This window comes from Spinacia oleracea, chromosome 4 (assembly GCF_020520425.1).
Source record: "Spinacia oleracea cultivar Varoflay chromosome 4, BTI_SOV_V1, whole genome shotgun sequence".
Taxonomy (NCBI): Eukaryota; Viridiplantae; Streptophyta; class Magnoliopsida; order Caryophyllales; family Amaranthaceae; genus Spinacia; species Spinacia oleracea.
In genome coordinates this window covers 52,315,855-52,338,430 of record NC_079490.1, presented here as the reverse complement: position 1 = coordinate 52,338,430, position 22,576 = coordinate 52,315,855, and positions in this window count along the sequence as shown.

Sequence of the window (22,576 nt, the reverse complement as noted above, 5' to 3'; positions counted from 1 at the left end):
TTAAATTTACGAAATTTTTGCATTCGAAAAACTAAAACCTTCGAAAAGTCATAGTTAGGCTTCGAATTTGAGAATTCTGGGTTCGGCAGAAAAATACTATTTTTGTCAAAATTTTAGAATGCCTTTTACATGCGGAATTGACACAAAAATCACTCAATTCGGATGAGTAACGAAGAAACTGCCGAAAAACTGCGTACGTATAATTAAATAAACGCAATTTGCAATTAATTAACAATTACGAAAATTAATCACCCCTTTTAATTCTTGCAAATTTGTAATATTTAACCATGTTCATGCAATTTAGATTATGAAAATAATAAGGGGCTCTGATACCACTGTTAGGTTATGATACATATGACAATTCATAAATCATGCGGAAAAACCATAAACCCAGGAAAACATATTATTTACACATAATCATTTAGCATAGATTAGATGCATACTCTTTGTTGCGTGCCTTCCCTAGCTGCGCCCGAACCGAACAAGAACAAGTCTTTAGGACTCCAAGTGTCGTCCCTCCGTAGATAGTCCACAGCACGTCCGGATCCGCCTTAAGATTGACCAACTAGAATCGCCCTTAAGGTACTATTATTTTCGGCACTTTATAGGCAAATGTGTGACTGAATTTTTCTCTCAAAAACTCACTTTGAATACTTTGAAACTTGTGTTATAAATTGTGAGCCCTAGCCTCATATTTATAGCGGTATGGAAAGGGAATCGAAATCCTATTCAGATACAAATTAATCAAACCTAGAATCCTACAAGAACTCTAATTTAATTAATTTATCAAATAGAATTAGGAATTTAATCATTAACCGAACTCTGCATGTTTTAGGAAACGTGCACGAACACAAACTCTTGCTCACACACGCACGGCAGCCACAATGGGCCCCATGCGTGCGCGCGAGCAGCAGCCCACTCAGCGCCCGCGCGCGCTGCGCGCTGCGCGTGCTGTGCGCGCTGCGCGTGCTGTGCGCGCTGTGCGCGCTGCGCGCTGCGCGCAGCCTGCTGGGCCTGGCCTTGCGCTGGGCCTGGCGTGGCTGTTTGTGCGGCGCGCTTGGCTTGCTGGGCGATGGCCTGGCTTCGTGCTGGGCCTCGTCCGGCAGGCCTCGTCCGATGCTTATTCGTACGATGCGCTTCCGATTAAATTTTCCGATTCCGGAATTCATTTCCGATACGAACAATATTTAATATTTCCGATTCCGGAATTAATTTCCGTTTCGAACAAATATTTAATATTTCCGTTTCCGGAATTATTTTCCGATTCCGGTAATATTTCCGATTCTGACAATATTTCCGTTTCCGGCAATATTTCCGATTCTGGCAATATTTCCATTTCCGATAATATTTTCCGACACGTACCATGTTTCCGTTTCCGGCAACATCTACGACTTGGATAATATTTATATTTCCGATACGATCCATATTTCCATTCCCGGCAATATCATCGTTTCCGGAGTATTCATTCCTTGCCTGTGACGATCTTAGCTCCCACTGAAACCAAGATCCGTCGGTTCCGAATATTCATAGATGGAGTATTTAATGCTATTAAATACTTGATCCGTTTACGTACTATTTGTGTGACCCTACGGGTTCAGTCAAGAGTAAGCTGTGGATTAATATCATTAATTCCACTTGAACTGAAGCGGCCTCTAGCTAGGCATTCAGCTCACTTGATCTCACTGAATTATTAACTTGTTAATTAATACTGAACCGCATTTATTAGACTTAACATAGAATGCATACTTGGACCAAGGGCATTATTTCCTTCACCTCTTCCGTCTCCAAATCCCTACACAAGAGGAAATAAATAATAAAAATAATTAGATGAAATAAATGTGATATGTTCAAGTAGAAATTAAGTGATATTAAAGAATAAAGAGAGTTGCCTTGTGTTAGCTTGCTGTTGTGAAACTTCAATACGGGTTTTGATTTGCTCCGATATAACCCCAACAACAAGAAATCCAACCCAAGCAAGCCCAGCGCCCAGCCCGAAACGCCTTGTCAACGAAGAAGCTATCCAATCCGTAGAGTCTACACCACCGGATTTCACTGCCTTTTTTATACTATCATTATTACCTGTTTTTGTTTCCACTACTATCATGTGATGTTAATTATTTGGAGATTAATGTGGTTTAATGGTTCTTTGTTTTCTATAAGTGTGTTTATTTATAATTATAATTTTTTTTTCTTAGACATGGATACTAGTTGGATTGACTTACGAAAAGGGGATACTCGTTATTATAACGGTTGCATGGAATTTTTAGAGGTTGCAAAGGAGACTCTTCTAAAGGGAAAAACTCGATGCCCGTGTAATAAATGCAAGTTAAATAAATGGTTTGACTTAGGCGAGGTAGGAGGACACATTTTATTTAACGGTTTTTATAAGAATTATAGGCAATGGATTTTCCATCGTAGAGTTGAAGAGAGTAATACCTTAGAGATCTCTAATGATCAAGAAAATGTAGTTGGTTGAGATGATATGAATGGGTTACTAAGAGCAGCTTTTAAGGTTGACAATAGTCCACAACCCACCAACGAACCCCAAGACCCATCATTAAGTGAAGCTAATTTTGAAGATGAATATTCGTATGACATGCATGAAGAGTTAAATTTTGAATGTGAGGAAGATGATGAATTTCCATCAACCAACACCAATGAAGAAGAAGCGAAGTATAAACGACTTAGGGAAGATTCTGATGAGGGACTATATGAGGGGTGTACAACTTTCTCAAAGCTGTCATTTCTATTGCACTTGTTTCACCTCAAGTGTATGTTCCATTGGTCTGCCGCATCATTTAATAAGTTGCTTGAGCTTCTATTAGACACATTTCCTTATATTAAGGAGTTTCCATCGTCGTATTATGAAGGCATGAAGATAATGAATGATTTGGGATTGGGTTACGAGAAAATCCATGCATGTCCGAATGATTGCATGTTATATTGGGGCGAATTTGCAGGAAAAAGTGAGTGTCATATCTGCCACAGATCAAGGTACGTGGAAGAATGTGAAAGAAAAGGAGGGTGAGAGTAGTGTGAAAGACAAAGGAACATGTAAGAAGGGTGTTCCAGCTAAAGTGATGCGATACTTTCCTCTGATCCCTAGACTAAAGAGACTTTACATGTCATCTAAAACAGCAGAGCACATGAGATGACATTTTGACCACAAGGATTGAAATATCATAAGTCACCCGACGGATGGTGAAGCTTGGAAAATGTTTGATAAAAGATATGAGGAATTCGCCAAAGATCCTCGTAGTGTTAGATAGGGTCTAGCAAGTGATGGCTTTAATCCATATCGTTTGATGAATACTAGTTACAGTACATAGCCGGTGATCCTGATTCCTTATAATTTGCCACCGTGGCTTTGTATGAAGTCGACATCATTTATTTTGTCTGTGCTTATTCCGAGGAAACAGGGTCCTGGTATGGATATTGATGTGTACTTGTAACCATTAATCCTGAGTTAAAATTGTTGTGGGAAGGTGTAGATGCCTTTGATGCTTATAGCGGAAAAAATTTCAAGATGCGAGCAGCCTTACACTCCACTATAAATGACTTTCCAGCATATGCTATGTTGTCGGGTTGGAGTACAAGAGGTTATAAAGCTTTCCCTTCGTGTGTTGATTCTACTTATTCTTATAGTTTTGGTGGTAAAATTGTCTACCCTGGGTGTCGAAAATGGTTACTAGTTGACCATCCTTATTGTTCTCAAACAAATGAATTTCATGGGACAGAGGAACATGGTCTTGCTCCGGTTCGTGTAAGCGGGACAGAAGTTTTGAAGCAACAAGAAAAAGTTAAGTATGTGTATGGAAAGTCAAAAGTTGTTCAGAAAAAAAGAGGGAGACTAGAAGATGATGAACTTGATGATGATGATGATGATAATGATGATAATGACCAGGATGAGTCTAAACGTGTTCTGTGGAAAAAGAAAAGTAAGCTTTTTGAATTAGAATATTGGGAACATAATCCTCTTAGACACAACTTAGATGTTATGCACATTGAGAAGAATGTATATGACAATTTCTTAGGAACTCTTTTAGATATGAGCAAGAGTAGAGATGATAAGAATGCTAGATTGGCCCTTAAAAAACTGAACATAAAATCTCATCTTTGGCCTCAATCTCATCCAAGTCGTGTTAACGACTATTTGCCTTCGGCTGCATACACCATGTCTAAAGAAGAGAAAGAAAGATTTCTTACAGTCCTGCAAAATCTTAAAGTTCCTGATGGGTATGGATCTAATTTGCAAAGGTGTGTGAATTTGAAGCAAGGAAAACTTATTAATCTGAAAAGCCACGACAATCATATGCTCATGCAAGATATTCTTCCTGTTGCTTTAAGAGCATCTAATGCTACAAAAGTAATTGATTTGCTCGATGAATTGTCGTACTTTTTCAAGAAGATATGTTCAACTGCTATTGAAAGAAGTGAATTAGATACCATTCAGTCGAAGCTTGTGTTGACTCTTTGTAAGATGGAGAAAGAGTTTATGCCAACTTTTTTCACAATCATGGTGCATCTACTAATTCATCTAGTGGAGGAAGTCAAACTCGGTGGACCTGTTCATTATAGGTGGATGTATCCCATTGAGAGGTCAATATCTTAAACTTCAATATTTTTTTAATCATTTTAAAATAAGAATACATCACAATACTTGTCTTATTATTTCACGTTCCCAATCCTGTTCATTATATTTCAAGGTATTTAGCCTTTTTGAAATCTCATGTAAGCAATAAAGCGCAACCAGAAGGATCCATAGCTGAAGGGTACCTTTTATGGGAAACAATTGCATTTTGTTCGAGATATTTAGAAAGTGTCGAGACCATATTCAACAGACCGAAAAGGGATGAAGATGGTGTTCCAGACATCAACACCTATTTATATGGCTCTGCTGGTCGTGTAGTTGGGATGAAAAAGAATGTCCGTGTTGATGACAAAAGTTTAAAGCAAGAACATCGTTATGTTTTGCTTCATTCAGATGAGATGAAACCGGTGCTTGAGTAAGTAGCGTCATGGGTTATTTTAGAGCGTATCGGTCATTACTGTTAGTAACTCGAATTTTTTATTTCTAAAGGGCCTTCCTACAAGAAAAACGGCAAGAGAATCAAGTTGAAGAAGTTCAAGAAAGTCGGTGGATAATCAATGAATTTTTCGATTGGTTGATAAACAAGGTCATATGCTTTTAAATTTGGGATTTCCTTATTTATTTTTTATATTTACCAATCTAAAACTTATGTTTTTCGAATTATAGGCCAATAACCTAGATGATAGCACAAAAGAAGGAAAATTGAGAAAAGCCTTGGCCTATGGTTTAAGCAATCGCGGCAAAAGGATGAAAAGTGTTATTATCAATGGCTATAAGTTTGACACCTTGGACCGTGAGCGATCTCACAAGACTCAAAATTCCGGAATTATGGTAGAAGCTGATGGCCAAGAGTATTACGGAAAACATAATGAAATATTAGAACTTGATTATTATGGTTCTTTCAAGGTTAATTCTAATGTTCCGATGTGACTGGGTTGATGTACGGCGATGTGTCAAAACATACTCGAGCGGTAGAGTTCGTGTCAATTTCTCAAAGTTGATGCACACTGGTCAAAATTTGGATGATATCCATTTATTTTCTCTTCTCAAGCAAAACAAGTTTTTTACATTGAGGATGAGATACAAAAAGGATGGCTTCATGTTATTAAGACTAAGCGTAGGGACTTGTTTGATATTCCTAATGATGACGATGATGATGAGCTTCTAAATGATAGTGTTTTGGATTTATAGAATTCTTTGTCATAGTTTACAGAGTTCATTATTTTTCTTTTGGATTCGAGTTATGAACTTCTTTTTCACCGTGTAAAATGATATTTCATTTAGTTATACTAATTTCAGTTAAACGTTGTCATTATATTTATATTACTTATTGAATGGTGTTTTGCTTATTTGTTTTATGAGATTTCCTTTTCTATTTTGTATCCTACTTAACTGCTACAGCTCTTTATTTAACACAAAACTTGACTTATAGCTGACATGATTTTGTTTTTTGGCTTATGCAGAACACAGAGAAGTGCTTTTTGTTTTGGGGATGAACTTGTAGTACCTGTATGATCAACTCTGAATCTAGAAGTAAGTCTTTCAACAGATTCTTACTGCTTCCCTGCCGTGTTGCCAACTTTATAACACTTGCTTTGATCTGCATCTATTGAAATTGAGATGGAATCTGGGCACCAGTAGCATATCATTCAATATTCTTTTGCTTGATATTTTGTTTGTTTCCTAATTAGTGCTTATATCTTTATTACATTATGAGTTAATTTATCAAAAATTTCTCACGTATGTGCTTAAATCTAATTGTATGTACTTGTCACGTGTGGGAGTCACTGCTGTCACTCTCATTCCATGTTATTTCTCTTTGCCTGATGTCACTGCTGTCACTTCTCACGTATGTGCTTATATCTACCTGTATGGTGTCACTGTCATTCCATGTTATTCCATGCATCACTGCTGTCCTATTTATTTTTAACTATAGTTCCATGTTATCCTCTATTATTGAAACATACGGAGTACATTGATTATAACCACTTTAAACAAGGACACATTTAGAGCCTTTGATGCTTAAACAAGGACACATTTAGAGCCTTTGATGCTTAAACAAGGACACATTTAGACCAGGGGTTTGCAAGTTCTAATTTGAGATAAACAAGAAACAGTCTGTGATCCGTCCTTTTCCTCAAAATAATGGATTTAAGTTTCTTATTTGGTTAAGTACGCAGTCGAATAGTAGTTTTTTTCAATTATTTTTGAAGTTTTATTAGAAAAGTCATTGGCTTACCACCCACACGACCATCCTAAGTTTTAGATTCTATTAGGTCTGTCCACTCATCTTCCAATGGGGTTTACAAGAATGTAGAAAATAGTTGAAACAGAAAGTAAGTAAACGGCATTTTAGTGTTACTGGTTCTTGTCCAATCGAGTTCTAGTTCACCCCTTTGTGTTGATTGAGATGATACACAACAATGATGTCACTTATACATCCTTGGTTCGTGGCCTGTACAATGCTGGTTGACATGTTCTGTAAATATAAGAATATTGATGATGCAAAATCCATTATACAGCTCATGATTGAGAGAGGTGTGAATCCAGACATCATTACTTACGGTGCTTTACTGGATGGTTATTGTTTTCGGGTCAGATGGAAGATGCTGAAAAACTACTTGATCTCATGGCACAAAATGACCGTGGTGAGCCTAATCTTGTAAGTTTTAGGACTATGATTAATGGATATTGCAAGGCTAAAAACATTGACAAAGCCCTGTACATATTCCAACAGATGTTTTAGAAAGGGATAGCACTGGTAGAGTCTAATAGTATGATTTTGGCTCAGTATATTTTGATACATGTATCACTAATCACTATATTAGCTGCACCAAAAGTTTTAGATTCTATTAGGCCTGTCCATTTTAGTGTTTCTGGTTCTGGTCCAATCGAGTTCTGGTTCACCCCTTCCAATTTTGTATTATGTGGATCAAGGATTTCTGGTTGTCAATTGTCCAGCTGGCGTGTTTTAGGGAAGTCAAAGGAATGCTCTCCCTGGAGGATCTGAATAGTAAATCTAAATAATGTGAACGGAAATGAATCAGCTAGGAGAACTGTTATTGTCTATCTGTTAATGAGATGCCAGTTTCTAAATGGTTTCTAAATTGTTAATTTCCTGGACCCAATAAATTGTCTACTAAGACGACTAAGAATCAAGGAATTATCAGAGATTTAGAGCAAACTCTGAATGAAAGATGCTCTACTGAACATTTAAACCTTGAGTCTTTTTATGTTCATTTGTTCATTTTAGTTGTTTTCATTAGTTCATTTCATTTGTTTTCATTATTTCTGTTGTTCTGATTTGTTCATTTCAGTTGTTTCCATTAGTTCAGTTACGTTCAGTTGTTCATTTGTCCATTTCAGTTGTTTTCATTAGTTCAGTTGCCTTGCTTGCTAATATTCTGTTTTTTTGTGACTTGTCTTGCAGTTGCTACATAGTAAGGATGACTTATCGCAAGAGGGTTAGAGTCAAAATTGAAACAGATGCTACTGGATCAACATCAAATTCGCTACCATCACGTACCTCATCTTTGAGTGAAGATGCATCACAGCCAACCAAAAAGCATGCTACTCAATCACAACCATCTGAGGTTCCTAACTCTGTTAGATTTGGACCATTCTCTCCACCAGGTACCACTGTATCGATGGTTGCACCTCCATGTCCGAGTACTGCTAAAAGTTCATAGCAAGCTATATGGAAAACACCACCTACTGGATCAACATCAAATTCACTCGAGGCATCAACTGAAAATAAAATTTCACCTAAGATTACTTCCAAGATTTCAATTCAACCTAGTATCCCTCCTTCAAAACCAATGAAATACCCTTCTCCTTCCTCCGGTCAGAACACACCTAATATTCAATCTAGTATCCCACCATCAAAACCACCGAAATACCCTTCTCCTTCCTCCGGTCAGAACACACCTAATATTCAACCTAGTATCCCACCTTCAAAACCACCGAAATACCCTGCAGAAGGTGTTCAAGAACCAAAAGGGAACTCAAAAAAATCGAAGTCCTTACGGGAATATCCAGAATGGCGTGATAATGTAGATTTTGATGACAAGGAAGAGGTTATGACCATCGGTAAGTTCAATTTTTAACCATTAGATATAGTTGCCCTTGTCCTTATATCTTAAAGTTTAATAAAATCATCTCATGATAATCCTAGCTTAGCCTAGCTTTCCTTTTCATATGTGTATTATGTAATGCAATATTCAAGGATAAGTTGCATCGAAAAACGACCAACCTTTTTCATGTCAATCATGGAGTAATGTTTTTAGAAGTTAATAATAGTCCATATTAAATGATACGTAGTATGAAAGAATGAATCAAGATTAAGAATTTTGATTTTTAAATAAAGTGAACAAAAGAAAAAAGAAACACAGGGGAAAAAAAGAAAACAATTTAAATTCATATAAAATATACTCCGTATATATGTGGTAAACATTAAAAATCCTCCTTACTTGATTAGTTGATTATCTTGTTGTTTGGTAAATGGCTTAGGCATGTAGTTGTGTTAGTAGTTTACTAGTCTTATATGCACGCGATGCGTGCGGGGTATTAAAAAAACTAAAAATTGTGCTATATGAGTATATAATATACCAAGAAATATTTTGCGATCTAAGGACCTTTCTTTTGATCTTATAAAGTAAAATAAAAACTCAGTCTACTAATAAGAACTGTATTCTAAAACAGAAGCTGAGGAATACAGACTAATTATTTAAGTCTAGCTCAAAGTAATGGTCTAAAATGAGAGAATAATGATGATGGAAAGTGTCCCCGTCGATTTTGCTCTCGAGAGGTTTCGAAGAGGTGACTGACTTCTCCTTCTTCGACGCCATGGCCAGACCTCGAAAGCAGCAGAATCAAAGCAAAGGACAATCCAATAAGAAGCAATCGAGTAAGGTGATTACACGAGCTGCTTCAAAGAACATTATCTCACCGGAAAAAGAGGCGGTGGAAACCTTTGCCACGCCGGAAACACCGACTGACCCAGATGACCATTTTGCGATTGAGGACCAGATTCTAACCCCAAAATCGTCATTGCGAGAGTTACAACAACAATCTCAAGTGCGAACAACGTTTAATGCTTGGATTAATGGATTGGCACAGGGGAAAGATGCGCGAACCCATTTTCAATCAAACCAGAGTATTGGCGGGAATGGGTTAGTTCAATCTCATCCTGTTCAATCCACTATTCATGATTATATTCCTTGCAATTTACATGATAATCATGCTGATAATTTGAATTCCCCCAATATTGATGCTGACATTGTTCAAATTGATATTGAAGACATTGAGGATGAAATTGCATACTGGAATTCTGCTGTAATATGTTATGTTTTAGGAGCCAATCCACCACAGAATGTTTGGGAGGGATTTGTGAGGAGAATTTGGGGGAAACAGGGAGTTGATAAGGTAGCCATGGTTGGGAAAGGGATTTACATGGTTCGTTTCAAAACCATGGAAAGCTGCTTAAATGTGCTTAAGGGGGATACTCAATTCTTTGACTCAAAACCTGTAATCATAAGACCATGGACCCCTGATGTTAACATTGCAAAAGAACCAGTCAAGAAATTACCCATTTGGATCAAACTACCTAGGCTTGATATCAAATACTGGGGTAAGAAGAGTCTCTTTAAGATTGCTGGTTTGGTAGGGAAGGCTGTGAAGGTGGACCAAGCTACCTTACACAGAGATAAGCTAATGTTTGCTAAGGTTCTTGTTGAGGTGGACATTGACCAGCAATTTCCTGCTTCCATTCAATTTCTGAATGAAAAAGGGGTTCTCACAAAACAACAGGTGGAGTATGAGTGGATTCCACTCACTTGCTCCATCTGTAAAGGCTATGGTCATACCCAAGCTAATTGTCACAATAAGAAGCATGTTAAGACAAAGAAGGTGTGGGTTCAGAAAGCTGGTGTTGTTCCCATTCCTAAGGAAAAAGTGGTTGCTGCACCTGTAGAAGAGGTGGATAATGCTGATGGGTTTACACAAGCTCTGGGTTTCAGCAAACACAAGTGCAAACAATTACAACCAATTGTTACTAGGAACCAATTTCAGTTGCTTCCGACTGAGGAGATCATTGATGATGATTTGAGTGATACTGAATCAGTTCTGGTAGAAGTTCAGCCATTGGACAGGGGAGGGAACTCTCCTATTTCCAATGGATAGTGTTTTATGCTGGAATGTTAGGGGACTAAACAGATTAGCCAAACAAGTAGAGGTGAGGAGAATGATTCTCACTCATCAAATTAAACTGTTTAGTCTCCTAGAAACAAGGGTGAAGGCTGCTAACATGGGGGCCTTATACCTGAATGTTTGCCCAAATTGGTGCTTCACTACTAACCTTAGCACCCACAGAAATGGTAGAATTGTAGTAGCTTGGGATCCTCACTGTTTTGTTGTGGACATTAAGGTTGTGTATAGTCAAGTAATCCACTGCAGTATCATACATAAAGATTCTGGTGCCTCCTTTTGTGCCTCCTTTGTGTATGGTTTTAATGAGAGGAAAGAAAGAATTGAGCTCTGAAATCAGTTAAGGGAGATTGCTGATAAAATGGTCCTTCCATGGGTGATAATGGGGGATTTCAATGCTTTGATGGCAATTGAGGATAGGGTGGGTTCACTTGTTAGATTGTCTGACATTCAGGACATGAGGAATTGTATGGATTATTGTTGTTTGAATGATTGCAAAACTGTTGGTAGGCACTTCACTTGGACAAACAAACAGGAAGGAGATGCAAGGGTGTTCTCCAGGATAGACAGGGTGTAGACACCTACTTTTGTCCCCATTCCCGCAAGGGAAAGGTTCGATGATGAAAGCATAAAAACTCCACTTGACAACGCATCTCCTATAAAATAAACAAATCTCAATTCCCCTTTTCATTTCACCCGAAACCAGCTATTTATGGAAACCTGCTAAAAATAGTAACTGCCGTAAAAAGTAGCTTCTAAGAGTGGCAAAATCATAAAAGATAGAAACCTGTCAGAATTAGGTGTTGCATTCCAACATAAATCCTAAATGAGATAGAAAACTGCGAGAATCCTATTCCTAATATGATTCGGAAATAAGAGTTACGTATTAATTGAAATCCTAACGAGCCTAGAGTTCGTAACGGGCCCAGACGCATTCCGTCACACCCACGAGGGACAAGGTCACGCATTAGCCTCGCGCTTTTTCGACCCCCTCACAGTGGCGACTCCACTGGGGATAGTGAAGGAAATACTCGTGCTTGTAGGTAATCAAAATAGCCGAAGGGTGAAACGATCCTACCCCGCGTTTATTTCCCCATCAAGTTGGGACGACCTGAAAATCAGCATATTAATGTGAACGGGCAGAACATCATAACGAATCTCGGCTCCCTCGGGAGTTGGGACTAAGGATACCTTTTTCGCCAATAGGGGGGTGCATACGCCGCGCATGTTTCCTACTCGGTACTTGTGCAGGTAGTACACCTATCCCGAACCCAATCGCTCGCTCATTAGGTCCCTCTCGCCTGCCTGCCCCCTTGGCTTGCACTTGCGAGTTGGCCTCTTGAGCGAAATTCGTCCGTTGAAGACACTACCTTGACCGAGGCATGTGTTGGATCTACGATAGAAGCGGTACCAAGCCAGGCGCAAATACTACCCATAGAAGCCTATCATAAACTACGTGGCATATTTAATTTTCAAATCCATGTTTGTAATGTAGTTATGTGTAGAAAAATATGTGATTGTGTGACCAACTATCCTAGAAAACCAATGACCTTAAAAATTGCCCAAACATTCATAGACTAATTTGCCAAAGAGTTATACCGAAACACGTGTTCCGCAAACCCGAATGATCGCCACGAAATAAGCGATGCTCGGGATGGCCTGTAACGAATCCCACAAACACTGTTACGCGTAAAGGACTCATTAGGCAAGCACGCAAATCGAAGTCGCATAAACAAAAGACAGAAAACGAGAAACAGCCAGGGACGCATTTTCAACGCCCCTAGCTGGGCGCCAGAATTTCTCACGCCCCTAGCTGGGCGCTGAAGGTGCTGCTTGGCCTATTGGTCAGGCGCAGCAGCCTCGGTGCCCGAGCAAAAAGAAAGTACGTAGCGCAAAAAATGCTCATCAAAAGAATTGCTACGAGGGCGTACGAAAAGCACTCGATTTCAAAAAGCGACTTGCGAAAAATAAAATAACTCTTTGTGTCGTTGTTAGGCCTCCTACGACGACAATGCTCGGCACCAAAACCGAGCATGCTAATTAAACGACCTTGAATGTCACATGGGCAAAGAATTCAAAAAAAATGGTGTTCGAATAAAGTCTTCAAAAAAAATAATGTTCAAATAAAAAATAAATCCGAGCCTAGACTAGGCTATGCCAAAGTACAATCTAAATCCTAAGTCTTAGTTGTCTTATCCATAGAATCGGTCCTAATACTTGGTGTCGCTCTGCAAACTAAAAGGTTAAACCATATTGAGTCTCCCTTCCTAACATTTAAATCAATGAGCACCCATATGTAATTGTCATCCCTTGCTAGGAATCCACGGCCTCAATACTCTCTCTCACCAATAAAAAGAATATATTATAGTATTTGCAAAATGGAAACTGTCACATTCTGGAAATCATTCCCCATAGTCGCACAACCCCCCAAAGTGAGCCTAAGTATCAATACCATTTGCAACAAAAAATTAATGGCCTCAAGGCTTATGATCACATTGGGTCACGACTATCACAGTCCTCTCGAGTCACTCACTCCTTGAAGTACTACTAAGTACGGACTAAAAGATTTTCCATGAATGCAACATGACCAACCATGAAAATACCCAAATCGGCATACCATAAGGCTAGCATTGGGGTAAAAGCAATACACACTAAGAGAGAAGCCGCACTAATGATTCTAGTCTTGCAAAAATAAAAATTCGATCTCCCCAATTAACTACATTGCCAACATTAAGAAAAATGGCGCGTGACAAATGAACACCCAAAGGTTAAAATCTAAAGTGTCAACCAACGAAAGTTATGGTCCAATTAGCCTAAATCTGAGAGTCGCTTGGTCGAGTATTATAGGCTTACGCCACGTCATTATTTTGAGTCTAGGCCACCTTCTTATATTCATACTCGGGTTATAATCAGAAAGATTAATAAAAGTTTGAGTCTAAATCACAACTTCCAATTAAATCCCAGAAACTGGAATCTGAAATTAGCAAAAATTATCTTCGATGTAATTCTTTCGTTAAATTTCAATAAGGTAAAAATAACATTTTGAATCTACGCTATTTGCACATTTTAAGAAACGACTAAATACGCTTGCAAAGTAAGACAATTTAAAGGTCCACCCTAGGCCTACTAAAATTAAAGGTCCACTATAGGCCTACCAAACGAGGCTCACTCAGTCTCGCCTCGTGACTCAAGGACCACAACCATCTACCTTTTAGCCCAAATTAAAAATTGAAGAATTTATGTTGGGGAGGAATCCCAAGAAAAAAAAGAAAGAAAAAATAGAAAGAGAAAAGGGAGAGCGAAAAGAGCAAGCCAGGGAATACTTATCCCGTAGTGTAACATTTACCTAAGTAAACGAAGGAAGAGAATTGAGTCAACCAATCTAAATCATAAAATTCTACGATGTCTACCCTTTCCAATCCTTATGTTCTTAGACGCCTTCGCTCTGGGGTCCCTGTCCAGCTCATTTAACCCATCCATGCTCTCATTGCCATAAACCGAGAAACCATTACCTCGACTCTTGTTCCTGAACTTGTTGTCAACCACAAACCACGCACGGTCATTGACACGTGAGTCATACCCATTATTTCCAAAACCTGCTCTTACACCACCATTAGCATAATGACCATATAACTTGTTTGGATACATCCTGTTGATATACCCTTGAGCCATCCCCATGCTACTCATCGGCCTTGATTGATGTAAACTCGTGACACTAGCCTGAGGCCGTAAAATGTGAATCCTAGCAGATGTAATCCTTATGCTTGACCAATACCTATACAAATTATCCTATCTCATTCAACCCATTTTTCAAACCGTCTTGAGTCACGAGTAAAAAAGAAGACAAATGAAAAAGTACAAAACAATAATGAATAATAAAAAAGCAAACTTTGCAAAGCGCGTTTAAAAGTTCGTCTAAAAAGAAAAAGAAGCATTTAGCGCACCAAAAAAGATCCGCCCAGAAAACATTTCCAACGCTCACACCTGGGCGCCGAAAACTTTGACGCCCCAGCCTGGGCGTTGAAACTCTCTGCCTGCCAAGTTTTGTTCAGAAGTGCTCGTCATTTTATCCGCACCTGCATGGAAAAATAACGAATACTTGGAGGGGTACAACACGTATTCAGATATACGTACCACCAAAAAATACATGTACTAAAAAAATATATATATATATATATATATATAAAATAGATTTTTGGCTTACGGCAAGGCAGCAGATAAACTTCACTTATTCTACCGTTTCAAATAATATGTTTCCACCTCAGCACATACTTGTTTAAAATCTGCATTCTATGAAACCATTTTCTAGGCTAAGAACTACGCAAGACCTGATTCCAAATTAAATCTATTTAAGGCGGATACGTAGGCAATCCATGATTCGGTCCAACCAATTTGTAAAAATATTAAAGCCTATAGAAAAACAAGAATAAGAAATAAAGTCCTTTATTGAAATATAATTACTTGCAACCCAAGTCGAAAGAAAAATTTAAGTCAAAGAAAGAATCCAAGTCGTCAAGATGCCAAAATGAGCACACATCGAAAAATAATAAGGGCACGTACCCTTGCCAGAAGGAGCACTCACACTCCTAGGCACCTAGCCAAGACTCAAAATATCGCTTTGCCTCAATTAAGTGGGGGCTAGCGCAAGCGTCCATGACCTCTAAAGTACTCGACTTGACCCTCCCTAAAGCGAACTAACTCACTTAAAGACTTTCTTTCACCACTAGACATAGTCGTTCGCTTAAAAACCTTCTTTCACCACTAGACACAGTCATGATCGCCAACAAGTAGTAAAGGCAGTAAGCTTGCAATGAAAAAGATTGTTCTACGGCATCGCCCCATCGTTCCTTCGAACTCAGGGCACCCGGTCATGGTAATTCGAATGCTTGCTAATCTCTTTTGAAAAAAATCAGACATTGTCAATAGGACTTGGCACTTAATCGAGGCTCACCCTACTCAGACATGTGACACGGGCATCTAAAATCGAAATCTGAAAGCGTCATTAATGGGAAGACATAACAGCAACTGGGGGCTAAAAATTGAACTGAAAGAGTTAGGGAAAGAACTAAGTATACCTTGACCTTTTGTGCAGACATACACCAAGTAAATCTAAGTCAATTTGACAACGGTTTATATTCCCGCAATTTTGGAAAAGATGGCCCTAAAAGCCTAAAGCATATGCCAAACGGGCACAAGTAATATCTTGACACCTGCACCCTGGCTTCCAGCAAATCCTTAGACAGCACTCCAAAAATCGTAACAGTATTCTGATTCACTCATGTAATCCTGTACGAACCCTTCTATAAGTCAACCTACTTAGGACACCTCGGATTGTACACAATAGGACTCGGATTTTAAATAATTTTCAAATGATTTTCAAAGACTTCTTCGAACATAATAAAGTGTCGTTGGTTTAAGCTAAGTATGCGTTTATCTCAATATTGCAAGTGAGTCAAGAGATTTCTAAATATGATTATGGGTAAAGAAAGGCACCTAGCTTTTGGTCAAGGCACACTTCAACATGTGACTACCTTGACCACGGCAATGTCGCACAATACGACATTTACAAGAGAAGTAGCAAAATCACTACTCGAACGTACCTCGCACTAAACGAGTCTGGTTCAAACTATTCATGATCCATGTCACCATGAATGCACAAAAACGTATGCAAGGCATTATAGCACCAAGCCAATCCCGTAGCTACAGTTGGAGGCTTGAGAAAAACACTCTAAAAACACAAGAAATGACGATTTCATCGCAAATTCTCGACGCTAATGCTATACATATGTCATAGGGGCTCAATCCTAAGCCTTAATCGTGTAAAACGAACCTTAGAATAGCTACAACCCCTCCCAAGTTCTAAGCATTACTTAGAGTATATAAAGTCACCCCACTAACAAGGGTAACTGAAAATCGCGAGTCACCAAAACTCCGATCAAGCTACTGCACATAACGCTCGCCCTACAAGCGCCCGTTACACAGTCTACCTCGTTCCAAAGCAAAAGCAAAAAAATCATCAAAATATACCCAGAAATCAATTTCAACGCCCAGAGCTGGGCGCCGATATCTTTAACGCCCCAGCCTAGGCACTGAATCTTTCTGCTAGCCAAGTTTTGCCCAGATACAAAAATAAGAAAGAAACACCTATGAATCATCGCATCGAACGAAGTAATAAGCCGTGCAAACCCGCGCAGAAGGTGCCACACTTATTCAAGCACCTGAACAAGGCATGATAAAATACTCCAATGCAAAATTAATAATGATATCCCAAACGCCTGGAGGAATGTTCTAAGACACGCCGTTAGGCCACACAAGCCTACGTTGCACCATAACTTCAACCGTCCCACGGTACAAGTCTAAAAGAGAGAGAGTAAGGCATATTGCACTAACACGAGCACGACCAAGAGCACGTGTAAAAGAGGCAAAGACTACTTATCGCCCAAATTCAAAATGCAAGCCACACGACTTCTACATTAAGGATTAAAGGTAGCAAAATATTACCTACCAGGAAAGGGATAGCTCGCACCTACACGAGCGGAACCCCAAGGCATCTTTCTCGAAAGAACCTACAAAATCGTACGCCAAAAGGAAGCATCCCAACATGCATACTTGGGGGCTCCAAGCTACGAAACAACCATGGCAAAATAAAAAATCTCGAAGAAAATGTTTGAACAATCAAAAGGGCACGATGTTTGAGACCACTTCATGAATGGACCTGACCCCTATCAAGCTTCTAAGCAAACTATTCAAAATCAGTCATTGCTCAAAAAAAAAATTGATTCAAGCAAACTGATTAATGGACCGCACACAACGGCCATTCTATGAACGCTCGTTCGCACAAACATATCATCATTCACGAACACGTTCAAAAAATATAAGAGCGATCAAATTCTTACACCTCAAGGTATGTTCCTCGGGCCCTATAGACTCGCCCGACTATTGCAATAACTGTACACCTTAAGAACAACAGTTCCTTAAAATAATCGCCCCAAAGCAACAAGCACCGTAGTCCACCAATCGGCTACGGCTTCTCAAGAAGATCATCACGTTCTAAAAATAAAAAAATAAAAAAAAAATTTCAAAACAGATTCGTCTACTTCTATCGGACGGGGCGTCCACCCTCTGCAGACAGGCTCGCCATCTTCAGCCGGCGGGGTCTACGTCACAAACCGCGTAGGTCCTTATTTTCCAAAACATCAAAACAGATTCGTCCACTTCTATCGGACAGGGGGTCCACCCTCAGCGGACAGGCTCGCCCACCTTCAGCGGGCGGGGTCTGCGTCACTAACAGCGCAGGTCCTTAGTCGCTGCAGCGATAACTTTTATCGGTTTTCCCTTTTTCCGAAATTAAAGGATCGGTTTTCCCTTTTTCCGAAAATTAAAGGATCGGTTTTCCCTTTTTCCGAAAATTAAAGGATCGGTTTTCCCTTTTTCCGAAAATTAAAGGATTGGTTTTCCCTTTTTCCAAAAATTAAAGGATTGGTTTTTCGTTTTTCCAAAAAAGAACGATGTGTTGGATTTTCCTTCGTTTTACGTCCTATAAAAACAAGGGGGTTTTCTCGTTTAGTTAGCCCTGAAAATGAGAATCTTTAAAAACGTTTTACCTCGTGATTGGGCTTGGCCAGGCCCAATTACACTTTATAGCTTTGATTTCGAAAAACTCTGTAGCTACTCCCAATGACAAAGTGAGGGAGTTTCTACGCACCTTTAGATCATTCCAATGACAAAGTGAGGAAGTTTCTATACTATCAGTTGACAAATCCCAATGACGCGTGAGGGATATGTCGACACTTCAAGTGATGACCCTTAAGTCAAATGTTATCACTCGGGGGCTCGTGAGACCCTCGCAAAACAGGTCACATACACCATGGCTTGTGTGACGCACTCCGTCTAATACTTTGACCATCGTCTTACTCCAAGACTCAGTCAAAGTGGGGGCTAACTGTAGACACCTACTTTTGTCCCCATTCCCGAAAGGGAAAGGTTCGATGATGAAAGCATAAAAACTCCACTTGACAACGCATCTCCTATAAAATAAACGAATCTCAATTCCCCTTTTCATTTCACCTGAAACCAGCTATTTATGGAAACCTGCTAAAAATAGTAACTGCCGTAAAAAGTAGCTTCTAAGAGTGGCAAAATCATAAAAGATAGAAACTTGTCAGAATTAGGTGTTGCATTCCAACATAAATCCTAAATGAGATAGAAAACTGCGAGAATCCTATTCCTAATATGATTCGGAAATAAGAGTTACGTATTAATTGAAATCCTAACGAGGCTAGAGTTCGTAACGGGCCCAGACGCATTCCGTCACAAAATTAATACGCGCTAAAAGACTCCAATTAATCTCAAACTCTACGGATTTCAGGAATCTGAATCTGACAAAGAATTCGGCCCAGACATCACTTTCAACGCCCAGAGCTGGGCGCCGAAATCTTTGACGCCCAGCCCTGGGCGCTGAAATTGCATGGATCTCTATTTTCAACGCCTAGCCCTGGGCGCCGAAATCTTTGACGCCCAGAGCTGGGCGCCGAAATTACCTGGGACGTGTTTTTTCCTAATTCTTTATGGATTAGAACTCTGCAATTCTATCTTTCCACAAACTCTTCCCTATAAATAGGCCCTTAGTTTCGACGTGAAACAACACACAACAACACACAATTATATTCAGAGTATTGACTCCAACCCTTAGCCTAAGCCTCTCGCTGCGAAAATGTTCACGCGTTCTGTCGCAATCGATCCATAAATCGAACATAACGTATCCTGTCCCATAATTGAGATTCGTTAAATAAAAAGGAGAAATAGCAAAGTCAAAGTGGTTAGTTTTCTGAGAACCGTGATGCACCTCTCAAGGGTGCGTCGTAATGTGTCCCTTTTCGATGATTTAACTGCTTTCCTCGCCCTTTTTATGAACTGTTAAACTAACCTAATCTGATTGTTCTATCACGCCTAACAAATATAATATTTTTGGGAAATTGGATTATCATGCTAGTTCCCTAAATGCTATTTAAATCAGATAATCACGATCAAATTAGTATTATATGTTGCATATTGCTAAAATCAACTCAGATTAGTTTAATAGTTAACGCATGTCCCTTCAATTATTTATGCTGAGCTAGTAAGGATATCCTGCCTCTGGAGTTATCGACGAGCGAATTACTCCTCTCGGTAGTTACAGTCCCCCGAACCCTCAATCTCTACCTTGCGGGTGTATATTGAGAGATCCCCACACCAGGGATCACAAGGGAACCTACGGCCGTCGTGGTCAAACATAATTGCACTCCCTTTATGTCACGATAACCGGGTTTTGTCAGTTTTTCTCATTGTTGTTAAAAACTGAATGGCGACTCCTATATTACTAGTCAATTGGGTGTATACTCACAGGAAATCCAATTACACTTGATTGAATAAAAGAATCGTCACACCCACGAGGGACAAGGTCACGCATTAACCTCGCGCTTTTTCGACCCCCTCACACAGGGTCCTTGTTAATAGTGCATGGGATGATTTGTTTCCTACTGCTGAAGCTACTTTTTTACCAAAAGGAAGCTTTGATCATTGCCCAATGATCCTGCAGAGCTATCACCAACAAGCTCAGAAAAGACCCTTTAGGTTCTATAATATGTGGATTAAGTCTCCACGATTTTTGCCACTGGTTGAGGGGAATTGGAAGACTGACATAGCTGGTTGTCTCATGTTTAGAATGGTCGAGAAACTGAAAAGAATTAAGCAGGAGCTCAGGCAACTTAACAAGACTGGTTTAAACTCTATTGAAGCTGAAAGTTTGAAATTGCATGCTGAATTACTTCACATTCAGCAAGAGTTGCACAGGTACCCTGGTGATGCTTCTTTAGCCACTGCTGAAAAAAAGGCAAACCAGGCTTACCAAGTGGCTCATGAATGCTACTTGTCTTTTCTTCATCAGACAGCCAAAGTTCAATGGTTGGAACTGGGTGATGAAAACAGCAGATTATTCCATCAGAGCATCAGACAAAGAAGAAAAGCTAACCAAATCCACTCTATTCAAACTAGTGAGGGGATTTGGGTTAAAACTCCTGATGAGGTGCAAACTGCATTCACTGATTTCTATAAATCACTCTTTGAAACTGCCATGACTAATAGGAGCAAGGTGAAACCAATCATTTTTTATCAAGGGGATAAGCTGACTGACACTCACAGGCAGCTGCTTATTTGTTCTTTCACTGAAGCTGACATTAAGAAGGTTCTGAATTCTATCCCAAACAACAAGGCTCGAGGTTTGGATGGGTTAAGTAGTCAATTTTTCAAAGCCACTTGGTCTATTGTGGGATCTGAGTTTTGTGCAGCCATCATTGACTTCTTCAGAACTGGCAAGATTCTCAAAGAAGTTAATGTAACTTCTATCACCCTTGTTCCAAAAGTCACTGTGCCTGCATCTGTGGGTGATTTCAGGCCAATTGCTTGTTGCTCCGTCATTTACAAATGCATCTCCAAGCTGCTATGTAGCAAATTGAGTGTTGTTCTTCCTGATATTATCACTCACACTCAAGGTGCTTTTGTCTCAGGGAGGTCTATCTTACACAATGTCTTGATTTGCCAAGACATTATCAAACACTATGGCAGAGGGAACACTCAACCATGTTGTATGATGAAACTGGATTTAAAGAAGGCCTATGATACTGTTGAATGGGCATTCATTGAGGAAGCAATGACTGAATTGGGTTTCCCTTCTCACTTTATCTCCTTGATCATGACCTGTCTCTCAACCACTCAATACTCTTTGATGATTAATGGTGTTCCCTCCCCTCTCATCCACCCTAAAAGAGGGCTGAGACAAGGGGACCCCCTCTCTTCTCTCCTGTTTACCATTTGTATGGAGTATTTCTCAAGATCAATGAAGTTGGTTGGCCTGCATCCCGACTTCCATTACCATTCCAGATGCAAATCAATGGCAATGAATCATTTGTGTTTTGCAAATGATTTGCTAATGTTCTGTAGGGGTGATCTTAACTCTGTTAAGTTGATGTTGGAAGGTTTCAAAGTCTTCTCTGAGGCCACTGGACTGCAAGTTAACCCTGCTAAATCTTCTATATACTGTTGTGGAATGAGCTCTTCAATTCAGACTAGCATTCAGCAATGTTCTGGTTTTAAGCTTGATTTTCTTCCCTTCAGATATCTAGGGGTACCTATCAGTTCTAAGAAGCTGAAGGCTAGTGATTGTGATTTGTTAGTGGAGAAAATGGTGGCTAAAATCAAGGTCTGGAGTTCTAGACATATCTCCTTTGCAGGAAGGATGCAACTAGTTAACTCTGTTCTCATGAGCATTTGTGTTTACTGGGGACAGATTTTCCTTCTCCCTAAGAGAATTACACAAAAGATTACTGCTATCTGCAGGTCCTTTTTGTGGTTTGGTACTTATGATGAGAGCAGGCCTGGCAGTGTTGGTTGGGACCATCTGTGTAACCACAAAGACCAAGGTGGGTTGGGTTTTAGGAACATCTCTCTTTGGAATCAAGCTGCTGTTGGAAAGCTGGCTTGGCAATCAGTCAGAAGCAGGACAATCTTTGGGTGAAATGGGTGCATACTCTATATGTGAAACAACATAACTAGCAGCAGTTCACTCCCACTCTAGCTGCCAGTAGTGCTATCAGATACATTTGCAAGGTGAAAAATAGTATTACTGAAGCTCTTGCTTCCACTCAGTGGTTGACTGATCCCAAATATTTTATTAAGAACATCTATGGTGGATTATGTACTCAACAACCAAAAGTACAGTGGCATAGATTTGTTTGGAATAGATTT